Source organism: Sinocyclocheilus grahami, unplaced genomic scaffold, assembly GCF_001515645.1.
Source record: "Sinocyclocheilus grahami isolate Dianchi unplaced genomic scaffold, SAMN03320097.WGS_v1.1 scaffold784.1, whole genome shotgun sequence".
Taxonomy (NCBI): Eukaryota; Metazoa; Chordata; class Actinopteri; order Cypriniformes; family Cyprinidae; genus Sinocyclocheilus; species Sinocyclocheilus grahami.
Genome location: NW_015505963.1, coordinates 392,434 through 404,406, shown reverse-complemented (window position 1 = coordinate 404,406; position 11,973 = coordinate 392,434).

Genomic DNA, 11,973 nt, shown 5'->3' with positions numbered 1-11,973 from the left:
AGGCACCATAAATATGAAATATTCAGTAAGGGTCATCTATACATGTACATGTCTGAACTGATTTAAGGAAGGAGGATGAGCTATAGGTCTTAGAAAAACTGATCCAATTAAAAATATTAATTAAAGTGAACAGATTGAGAAGGTAAAAAAATTAAATTGGCACCAGAAGAGATCCAGAACTACCTCACATAATGAAACTTAGATGTAAAGAGGTGATGAATGCCTTTTGTCTTCCAGTTGTCCTGTAGGCGTCTAATGCTATGCAAACAGTTTCTCTATCCTTTTCTCTTTCTTTCGCTCTCTCTCACTGCCATCGACATGCATGCTGCTCCGTGCTCTCTTTGGAACCAATTAAAATCACATAATGTAAAAAAAAGTTACTGAATGTGACATCTGTGAGTGCAGCACATTATAAAATGAATGATGAGGTTTGTTATTTACATACTGTGAACCAATGGCATCATGAAAAAAATTGCGTCTGTCAGCCTGCCCAAGGACATCAAAATGGTTTTAATGATACTCCAGAAAAAAATCATGAGGCATAAAATGTAAAGTCAAAAAGACATCAAGTCTAATATTATGATAATCAAACTCTGCAAACAAAGTCTCGCTGTATGTCCAAGATTCATATTACTCGTTTGTGCATTCATTACTTTCACTGTGTAAATGCAAATTTTATAAATCACATTTCCAACTACATAACATGACAGAAATAAGAAGCAAGTATCTAAAACAACTGAATAGTTAAGGCACTATTAGTAATTCAGCAGGCAGTGTCAGCAGGTTTTTCGGAAAATGGCCTGAATTTAAATCATCTTGAATATAAATGCATATTAAATTTGACCATGGATAAAAAGTTATAAGCAGAAAATACATTAATTCTGGATATTACAATGCTTTTATAAGCGGCTCAGTGGGTAACACTGTCACCTTATAGCAAGAAGGCCCATGTTTCCTCTGGGTGCCCCGGGTTACCCCTCAATCCAAAGGCATGCATAAGTGAACTGGACACAATAAACTGTGTGTAGGTGTGAATGTGTGTACACTCTTAAATATAAAGATGTTATGGTTACATGAAGAACCTTTAACATCCACGGACTCTTTTCATTTTAAATAAAGTTCTTTACGGTGAAAAACCAAGTAAAAATGCTTCTTATAACTTCTGTTCACTGCAAGGTTCTTTGGGGAACCATATGGTCCAAAATGGCATTGCTGTGAAAAGGCACCTTTTGGAACCTTTATTTTTAAGAGTGTACTGTATACCTGTGATGGACTGGCCTTTCATCCAGAGTGTTTGATTTCCTACGGCCTGATAGACTTCATGCGGCCCTACACACAGTAGGACAAGCCGTTTGGGAAAGGCATGCATGCCTGGACTGGACAATGTATTTTTTATATACAACAGATTATACACCACTTCTCAAGAATGTGCAGTTGAATAACTTTTCCATTATCAAACAGTTTTATGTGAATGACCAACATTTGTTCTTTATTCAAAACAGATGCAATAAATGTGGATTATACAATTACGTTTTTAATGAAAACTCCTGGGAAATCAGAGAAAACAAAAGATTTGAGAAATCACATCAATGCATCTGCTGCATTTTCAAACATTCTGGATGTGAAGGCGAAATCACTGATCTCAATGCTCGTAAAAAATATCACTCTGCATCAGCACATCGACATCGCCTCTGGCCTCGAAGCAGAGAGGGCTCCTGCTGTGACAGAATGAAAAGGAGTGGCCCGAGTGCAGAGGTTTGTCCTGGTTGCTGTGATTCCTCTCTGATTCCTGCTCTGCATTCAACATGCTCTCATGCCCTCGCTTTCCCTATCACAGCCAATCCATTCTCAGCTTCCTCGATGCCCACTCTGTTATTCCACCCGCACTGATCGTAAAGGGAATTCTCTGCTCTAAACCTCATTCTAAGTAGGTGTAATTAAAAAGCTTTCATGGTAATATTCCCTGCTTAGGACCCTGTTTGGATTGTCCCTCCAGCTGCAGGGTACTCAGAAGGAAGTCCAGCTCACTCTTTCCAGCCAGAACTCATTATAAGGCCCCATTTTCAGCAGCCAAAGGCTGACTGGAATTACGTTACAGTGGATGAATTGAAGGCTAATTTTACACAAGTGGAGTTTGGAGACCTGAACTTGTAATACTAAAATTAGTTCCTGTGCTTCAAAGAACCTTGTGGCAATGTTTAAAAAATAAGAGGGTGCCAAATAAAGAATACTTTGTAGCGAATCAGCTCATGGGGAAATATGAATAATTAACCATAACTAGTTATAATTAACTATTCATATTTTAGAATCGCTGTAGATATTTAGCTGACCACTCAGGGTCAACTGTCTTGTCAATTCTAAGAACGTTAATTTCCTGGTTAAGGGAAATAACTTTCTTACTGTACAATTCTATAAGCTTGTAACGTAAATCTGCATGATTATTGACTCCGGTTATGAGCAAACAATGAACACGTCAAGTGTGATACAAGTAAGGTTTTATTAACTACATAAACACTTAAACTAGTCGTGTGTCAGATTGGTCGAGACGCTACAACTTCATGTTTGTTAAGATGATGATTGCTTAGGGAAAGAATTGACAATATAGAGGCTCAGTTCAACTTTAAAAACACAGTAAGCATTAAGAAGATAGCCCAGATTTTGGATTTAACAGTGTGATATGCAGAGTGGGACCAGACAACCACTTCCTAGGGACTCAAAACAATTTTAACACAAGCTTAAAACTATTCTAAACTGTTACCTTGTCTCCAAAGAAGCACTATATCTGGCATTTTATTTGACAGAGATCACAACAAAGGAATATAAATGTGCAATGAGCCTGAATCTCACATCAGAAACCACTCAGCATACCTCCCACTTCCCATTCGCCTTCCTCTAATCTCTCACATCAAAGTTTAATGCCTAACATTTCCAAGGCCTCAGAAGTTTTATAAAACAGCTCCTGTGATTCAAGTACTCTAATCTGTAGGAAAAATGGTAATATAAAAGTGATTCATTTTATTTGAGAACATTTTAAATTGTCGCAGCTAATGAAATATTTACACAGATGAAACGTAAGGAGACACATTTTTACAGGTACTCTCAGTAAAGTGAGTGTTGTGTGTGTGTGTGTGTGTGTGTGTGTGTGTGAGTGTGCATGTTTATGTGGTTTATGAGGACACAAATTTGTATAATAACATGGGTATGACATAGGTATTACAACGAGAAGGTGATTTATGAGGACATTTTCATTGTCCCCGTAATTCAAAAGGCTTATAAATAATTCAGAATTCGTTTTTTTGAAAATCTAAAAATGCAGAATGTTTCCTGTGAGGGGTAGGTTTAGGGGTAGGGTTGGTGTAGGGCAATAGAAAATATGGTCTGTACAGTATAAAAACCATTATGCCTATGGAGAGTCCCCATAAACCATAAAAACAAACCTGTGTGTGTGTGTGTTATTTTGTTCTTGAGATACACTATAATTTGGTTTTTACTAATATTGTTTGTATGAAATCAATCAGGCAGTCACAATGAAAATTCAGGCGCATCAGATCAAGAGAGCTTCATATTAGAAAGTGGTCTTGCAGGATTAATAAAGTGTGTGATCTATATAGGAAATAAAGGAGAGTTAGTCTTTGTGAGATAAACTTTGTTATTTTGAGTGTGTCCTCATTAAGCTCTTTTCAACTCTTTTAATGTTTTTGTAAAATTTGTCTCCGTCTTTGAATCAGGAAGAGAACTTTTCTGATTAGCTCATCTCTCCATCTCCAACCAATTCGCTGCGATGCCAGATTCATTCGTCTGTCATTTGTGGGAGACATAAAGAAAAGCATCAACACACAAATCCCTTTCTGAATGGAAACCATTGAAATCAGCCGAGTTGAGCCTCTCTCAATGAGCAATCAACACCATGTGAGCTCCTACTGAGAACTCTAATTAGGATCTATCATAATTTAAATGATTTAGAACTCTGCCATGTGCACTCCAATCTACAACAGAGAAAATGAAGCATCGTAGTGATGGGGAGCGTGTGCTGCCATGGTTTTATTGTGTTTAGAGCTATTTAAACTGACACCTAATGCACAGTAAAGATCTCTTTTTCTTTCTTATGTATATGGACATGACATCAGCTATGCGATTGAGAATTATTCATTACTTTCGGCTCTCTGCTACATGTATGCTAATGTTACAAGATGGTGGTATCATTATTTATAGATTTTTCAACAGTTCTGTGCCTTGTAGGTCAAAGGGGCTGGGAATGTCTTTATATCTAACTTGAGGTGTCTGAGCTCGGAATGCGGCTTTGTAGCTTGATGTGCTATGTATGAGAGAAAAAAGAGAGAGAGGTATGAAAACGCAGATGTTGGTGAGGAGAAGAAGAAAAGGTGAGAGACGGTGGTTTGCACTCTTTCTCTGTGATTTCCTATTGAATCAGTTCTCTCCAAAAATATGTTGTATCGGACATGCCCATTTGAACGCGTCCAAACAATATAACGTTAGCTACTCTAACTGCATTCCATGGCAGACCTCCATGTTTGTCTGGACAGATTTCATCTTATGCTGACAGCCAAACATGACATCTGTCCTTCGCAGCTGTGATGAATTCATACTCATCTGCGAGAGCTATTTCTTGGCCCTTGCCTCGGCTGTCAGTGAGCAACCATGGCTGATATTCTCAAGTAAACAGCCATCTGATACATATCTACCTCTGCTTAATACCCACACAAATGTATGATACTGTCCACTGCCAAGGTGTTGATCTGAAGCGTGAAGACATTTGTCTCGTCTTTTTTTGTGGTGTTTAAATGGGTAGTTTGTAGTAGGTTGGTGCCTGAAAAAAAGGTGGGAACATTTAGTGGTATTAAATCTTAGCAGGACTCTAATTGTTTATAACTGTACTTTCTGCTGTGCTTATTGAACTTTATTGCCATTTATAAAACCCCATTCTATGTTCTGATTGAGGAAATAAATAGTGTAGAGATGTTTTAAAATGGTCAGTGTTGATTGTCATATCAATGAGTACGTTTACATGGACAACAATAATCCGATATTAATACAATTAAGACAATACTCTGATTAAGAATCTACCATGTAAACAGAGATTTTTGATTACCTTAATCCAGCTAAAGTCATATTCGAAGTAAACAGAAATCGAATTAAGGCATGTGGAGTATTTCTATTTTAGTCGCATTACTGAAGTGCAGTATAGACATGTAAACACCTTAATCACATTATTACCGTCGTGTAGGACTTTTCGGCGCATTTTGCGACAGGATGCACACACGGCAGTGGTCAACCGTTTGACGGCAAACAAAGAGCTTTAACACCGCCGTCGTCTGTATGCACGTACAAATAACTGCACTTGAAGCTTTCATAAAATTACAAATGAAGCACCCAAAACTGTACATGGCATTATCACGAAGACGAACTATATGTTTATGCGTGAAATTCCGAAGGGGACGTCGGATGGCGTCGCGTGGTGACGTAATGACGTGTGCCATTAATCGAACTATATAATATAACAAGTAAAACGGGACCATGAAAGGAATATTCTAAAAGCAACTCATGTAAACACCATAATCATAATATTGGCTTATTTAGAATAAGGTAAATAATTAGATTACTGATGTCCATATAAACGTAGTCACTGTCACATTCCAAGAATCACAAAACAGCGGGCTAATAAAGAGGCAAGAGATATTAGATGTACAGTATACTTATTACACAGCTTATCACTAAATAAATAAATATAAAATATGTATTGATTTGAGTAACATATCATATTTTTATTTCATTATATTATCATTTAAAGCTTCTGCTAAGTGAAATCAAATAGCCTATTGCTATGTGAAAAACAATCTACCCAGCACTGACCATTAATGCAACAATATTACAGTAATATTATTATTAAAGTCTTCTGAGGTCATTTTCACTGCAATCAATAATTGAGATGTAAGACAGCAGTTGCATTTGTAAGAAACAAGAGAGCACAAGGCCACAGTGTGAAAGAAGAAAATAGCGCTAGTTTACTACTCAGATGGGCAGAATGATATATAGTGTTCTGTAACCATTTGTATAGAAGCTTCTTTCCGCCACACAAGAAAAAAAAAGACATAATACATAATTAATTCATTCATATATGTGTCATGAAGTGATGGCTGTAAATGACGTCACCTAATGGACTACAATCAATAAACATGATTTCATCCTCTATAAAGGTGTATTTGTTTACAATACCCATTTTGGGATGAAAAAATACAGTAATAATAATAAGGAACCATAAAAGCAGGTGAAATATATTTGGACAATTGGCAGGATGCAGTGACGGTAGGAACACATTCCATTTCTGTGATGAGAGAGAGAAGGAGGACAAAGAGCTCAGCTTTATTTGTTAGCTTCTCATTCACACCTGGCTGGAGGCCATGATAACGTCTTTGTATATAATAATGGTTTAATTAAAGTAGTGCTCGACTGGCCTTGCATAGAAATATGAGGTTCTGGCAAATGGTTCAAAACCTAGTGTCAGTTTATTAGAGTGCAAATTCATGATTTATAGCACCTATCTCCTTGGTTACAAATACCTTGAATCAGGAATGCCTTCACGATTCATCTTCAAAAAGGAAAACTATTTAACCAATCTTGACAACATCTGGTTGCTTTAGGGGAGTTGCTTTAACATCTAATAAAAAGATTGTTCTGTCTCAGTACAAGCAAAATTTAACCTTGTTGCCTGTGTTGCTGACAATGTTTATTCAGTGTTGATCTCTTCATTTTTTTGTAGGCAGAACTGTGTGCCAGTTTGGTCTGTTTGTTCTATTGGTTCAAATAGTGTCTTTATGGTTCACCGCCAATGCCAGTAAACATACTTAAATACGAATGCAGTTCTTTTTGAACTATAAAACCAACACCCAGGTTATAATTCATCCATGAATTACTCACATTGGGCTGGAGTGTTGAACATCACTGCGTCAAACAAAACAAAAGAAAGAAAGAAAGAAAGAAAGAAAGAAAGAAAGAAAGAAAGAAAGAAAGAAAGAAAGAAAGAAAGAAAGAAAGAAAGGAGATAGGACGTATCCAAGTCTTGATCTTGTAGTGAATTTTTCCATTACCTTTCGGTGTTTATGTTTACATCTCTGTGGTTGATAAGCAAGCATGAGATTCTTCTGCTTTTTTTTTTTTGCATTTGATTTTATAAAAAGCTGTCTTACATAGCCACAACATATCAGGTGATACAGAACATGTGACCTCAGCCTATAAGCACCTCTTAGGTTTCATTTGGAGATATAAAAAATCCATTTGCATGAAAATGACATTACTGAAATTGCGATCAGATGGCAGCATGCGAGGCTGAAGTGTCATTCTCGGGAGATGAGGTGGCGGCCGTATCTTTAATTGAAAATTGTATGAGGATAAAACCTTGCGCTGATAAGCGGAAAGAACGTTCTGTTAACCCTGTCCAGTTTTTTGTCTTCTCATTGTTCATTCTTTTATGTAGACTAATCTTTCTCCTTCTTTCTCATTGTTCTCACAGTCTCTTCATCTTTGTCCCCTATCTGTTTTTGTAATAATCTGAGTTAAAGAGCTTTTTGTGTAATAAAATCCAAACTTTTTCTTTCAATTTTCTTTTATGAAAAAATGATATTTTATTATCTTATATGATCTTATAATGATCATGATTACCTTCAACAATGACTTCTAATGAATTATGTCTTATTAGAATAACCTACATAATATGTAACAACATCTGTACAATAGTTTCCTTTTCCTGATTCAAGATGGTCTCAATCAATCACTTGTATTTTACAAAAATATGGTGTCCTGTTAAAATTAAATTTAAAAAAAGAATCATATGAATCTAGTCTTTGCACCTGTTTGTTTCAGGTTTTTATTGGTCTCTTCTGATGTAGTAGAACTGGCCAGGTGGCGCTATCACAACAAAACCATGGTCATGCGCGCTACAGCTAACGTAAGAGCAAGCGCCACCAACTGAATGTGTGAGGCTTCCGGTGTCATTCAATTCCTGTCATTTTAGCTGTGCAAAAACTGAATGATAAACTGGTAAACTGGTTGTCCTATTTCCTATCATGTTTTTTAATGTATTGTTGTAATTATACAAACACTGGTTTGCAGGTAAATAGTTTTACCGTTTACTGCACTATGCTGTTCTCTGTTATGTAGCGGCTATGAATGTCCCGCACAATTTAGACCTACCATTCAGAAAAAAGTCGATACAGTATGCTGCTGGTCCGAATGAATTAATTATGGGGATTTTTACTGACTCTTTCTACAGGTTACATCGTTACGCCATTAGGTAGCGACATATGAGTGGTGTTGCGTATAATGTGTGAGTCATTGAATTCAAAATCATTGATTCATTCTGGAATCAAAGACTACTGTTTGTTGCTTGGATTCTGCTTCAATTGTGTGAAACTATTTACTTTGGCTCAACAAAAATAGACAAAACTGGCCATGTTGTGTTTAAAATGTAAGTTTACCACCTTGTTTATTGAACCGTTTTAAACAGTACTATCACAATGCTGCATGTCTTTCTGACATTCAGAACAACAGCTCTTTATCGTGTGATATAAACGTACATAGACTAGACTAGAATGTTATGATGCTGATTTAATGTGATAAGGATGCTTATGTGAAAGTGCATTGTTTGCTTTCTTAGCTCCAGTAGCCCATTGCAAGTTTGTTGTAAAATGCAGGATGCTGGACTAAGGCATATTTGTTGAAATATATGTTTTTCTGGGACTTTGGTATGATAGGAAATAGTGCAGTTTTGTTGTTTGTATTCTAACAAATATGACACAATCAAACCTGAACTGTGCAACTGTTTGTACATTCAAAATGTTGAGTTTTGTGATTTTATGCGATTTTATACATTTAGTCTGCATCAGTATCCCACCTGATAAACTGTTAGCTTTAGTCAAAATCGACATTACCATCAGTGGCTATTTTGTTGTATAAGGTTGCTTATAGTTCTGAACTTTTTGACTTCTTGTCGCATTGCGTGTGTGATGCAACATTGTCACCTGTTTTGTTTCAAAGCAGATCTAGCTGTCAAAACAGCACACCCGCACAAACATTACCCTCTGAGTTAAAGACAAAGGGACATTTCATGAGCACAGCATGGCATTAGCATTGGAGGAAAGAAAGAATATTACAGATGGTCACAGTGCAGGGGTTAAAGCTCTTAAGGCCTGGGCTGGTTTTGGCCTGGATGGCTCTGAACGGTTTGTCAGAAGGGAGGATATGTGAAGAAAAGTCTGAGGTGATCTTCAGCCTGATGCTTTGTGTTGAAGCTACAGTTGATCCACAGCTTATGGAGGACATGTGTAACAACTAATGCAAGTTTGCATATTTTCTCTTTCTTTTTTTTCTTTCTTTCTTTCTCTCTCTCTTTCTTTCTAATAGGGTGAATACAGATGGGACAATTTATTATTATTATTATTATTATTATTATTATTTGTATTTGCCATTTGTTAAAAATATGTTGAAAATGGCTGTAAAAATGAAAGATATTCATGCCACTTTATACAAATAAATAAATTAATATTAGATTAAAAAAAAATAAAAAAAATAAACTTTTGCTTCCTCAGGCAAAGCTTGAATTTTCCAAAATTGGAAAATTTGTCATTTTGAATACAACATTTAATTGTGAATGTAATCGTTACAATTAATAATTATGTTAATTGTCTTATTAGATATGCAATTTTAGAATCCACTGATTTAAGATCTCTCTTGGCTGCTGTCCTGGCATATTCTTCCTTTTCACTTTAATGACTACATGTATTCAGAAATACATATTCTATTATTATTATAGTGAATGGGTCAGCATACCACTAGAACTAGCTAACAAGCTATCTTAAGGGCACATTTACATAAAACATGGTCTTAACCTTTTAGATTGAAGTGTAGGGTTAGGGATTGCACTTTCATAATGGTCAAAGACCAACAGAATCTATGCTCCCTCATTAAAATGACTTAAATGGGTCTTCCAGTTTGCCAGTAGTGCATTTTTTGAGTTTGGCAAACTGGGATAGTGTCATCCAAAAATGAAAAAAGAAAACTAAAATGAAAATACTTTTAGAAAAATCTGATTTGTTACTGTCAAAAAATGTCACACCAAGATTTTTATCAGCATGCCTTGTCACGTTACTTACATTGTGTTTCCCATCACTTCTCTCCAAATGTTTTATGAAATGATGCCAGATGTCTAATGCTAGATTAAGATGAATTCACTTAATTTCAATCTAAAAGCAGTCAAAAAGTACTATACAAATGATAAAAATACCCTATTTATGAAATTATACTGTACCTCATAACAGTTTAAATAAAGCAAGCCATTTTCACAGGACTCATTTTCAACATAGAAGTGAGATTCACACTTAAGTCACTTAATTAATTCATGACCAACTGCTCAGTTCATTAGCAGCAAACATTGTTCATTTTTTTGTTGAGATACATTTTGTGGGTGCATAATATGGATGTTTCTGCTCTATGTCCATATGTCAGGAAAAAAAAAACAATTGCGTAGACTCTGTTCAAATTAGGAATAATATGTAATCAGGATATTAGAACATCAAGATGGCCACGAATTTTGATGATGCAAGGTGGGCATACATTAATGAATCACCACATAAATACAGTAGAAATGTCTCGGTTACGTATGTAACCCTCATTCCCTGATGGAGGATACTCAACCAGGGTTCACCGTCCGGGGAATTTACTGGAGGAGGAAAAGGCGCTCACATCCCTGGGTGAGGGAGAATGAGTGGATGTGAGCCTGAGTGATCGTGCTTACTACTGCCGGTGGCAGATCACTTAAGTCTGCTGCATCACGTTCAGGAGCCACACGTGGAGGTCCCAGAGATCTGGACGCGGGTGCCATATGGTGCCGAGCCCTTGAGAACGGAGGTCCTTCCTCAGAGGGATGCGCCAGGGAGGGGCTGTTGCGAGGACCATGAGTTCCGAAAACCTGGTCCGGGTGGGCCAGTACGGCACAACCAGCAAGACCTGTTCCTCTTCCTCCCTGAAATTGCAACTCCATGCCCATCTCGGGACTCGGGAGTGTAACCAGTGCTGAAGTGGTCTCATTTGAAGCAATCCGAGCGGCGTGACTTCGGCTGCGGATGCCATATGCCACAGGAGCCTCTGAAAGTGTTTCAGAGGTACGACGTTCTTTCTTTCTGCCTCTGAAGTTCAGCACTGACTGGGTATGCTCGCTGGTCTAACTGGTCACAGAGTCTAACTCCACACCGAGAAAAGAGATTCTCTGCACGGGGGAGAGTTTGCTCTTTTCCCAGTTGACCCAAAGCCCCAACTGGCTGAGGTGCTGGAGCACCAGGTCCCTGTGATCACACAACTGCTCTCGTGACTGGGCCATGATGAGTCAGTCGTCGAGGTAGTTGAGGATCCTGATGCCCACTTCCCATAACGGGGCAAGGGCGCCCTCCATGACCTTTGTAAAGACACGGGGGGACAGGGACAGCCCGAAGGGGAGGACCCTGTACTGCCATGCCCGACCCTCAAACGCAAACCGTAGAAATGGCCTGTGTCAAGGAAGAATCGAGACATGAAAGTACGCGTCCTTCAGGTCGACCACTGCAAACCAATTCTGAACCTGGGAGGTCGCCTGGCGAAATGAATCGCGTAGCTGAGTCGAACTGTCCAAATGAGCCAGCGGGACGGGTTGGGCAGCACAAGCCACGCCTCCAAGCTCCGTACAAGTGGCACCAAAGGGACAATCGATGCACCCGTGGTGGTGCAGCCTCCTGTCTCCTGTGACTGTTCTGTGACACAGGGTTCCGGTTGACTGGGTACGCTGGCGCGTTTTGGCTGCCGCTCCGCTCTCCGATTGCTTAATTATTTTTTATCTATTTTAGTAAGTGTTTCTTCGCTGTTTTTATTGTTTTGTTCTGTTTTACGCTTCTTTCTTTGTGATGTGGTGGCAGTTATTTACATACGCTG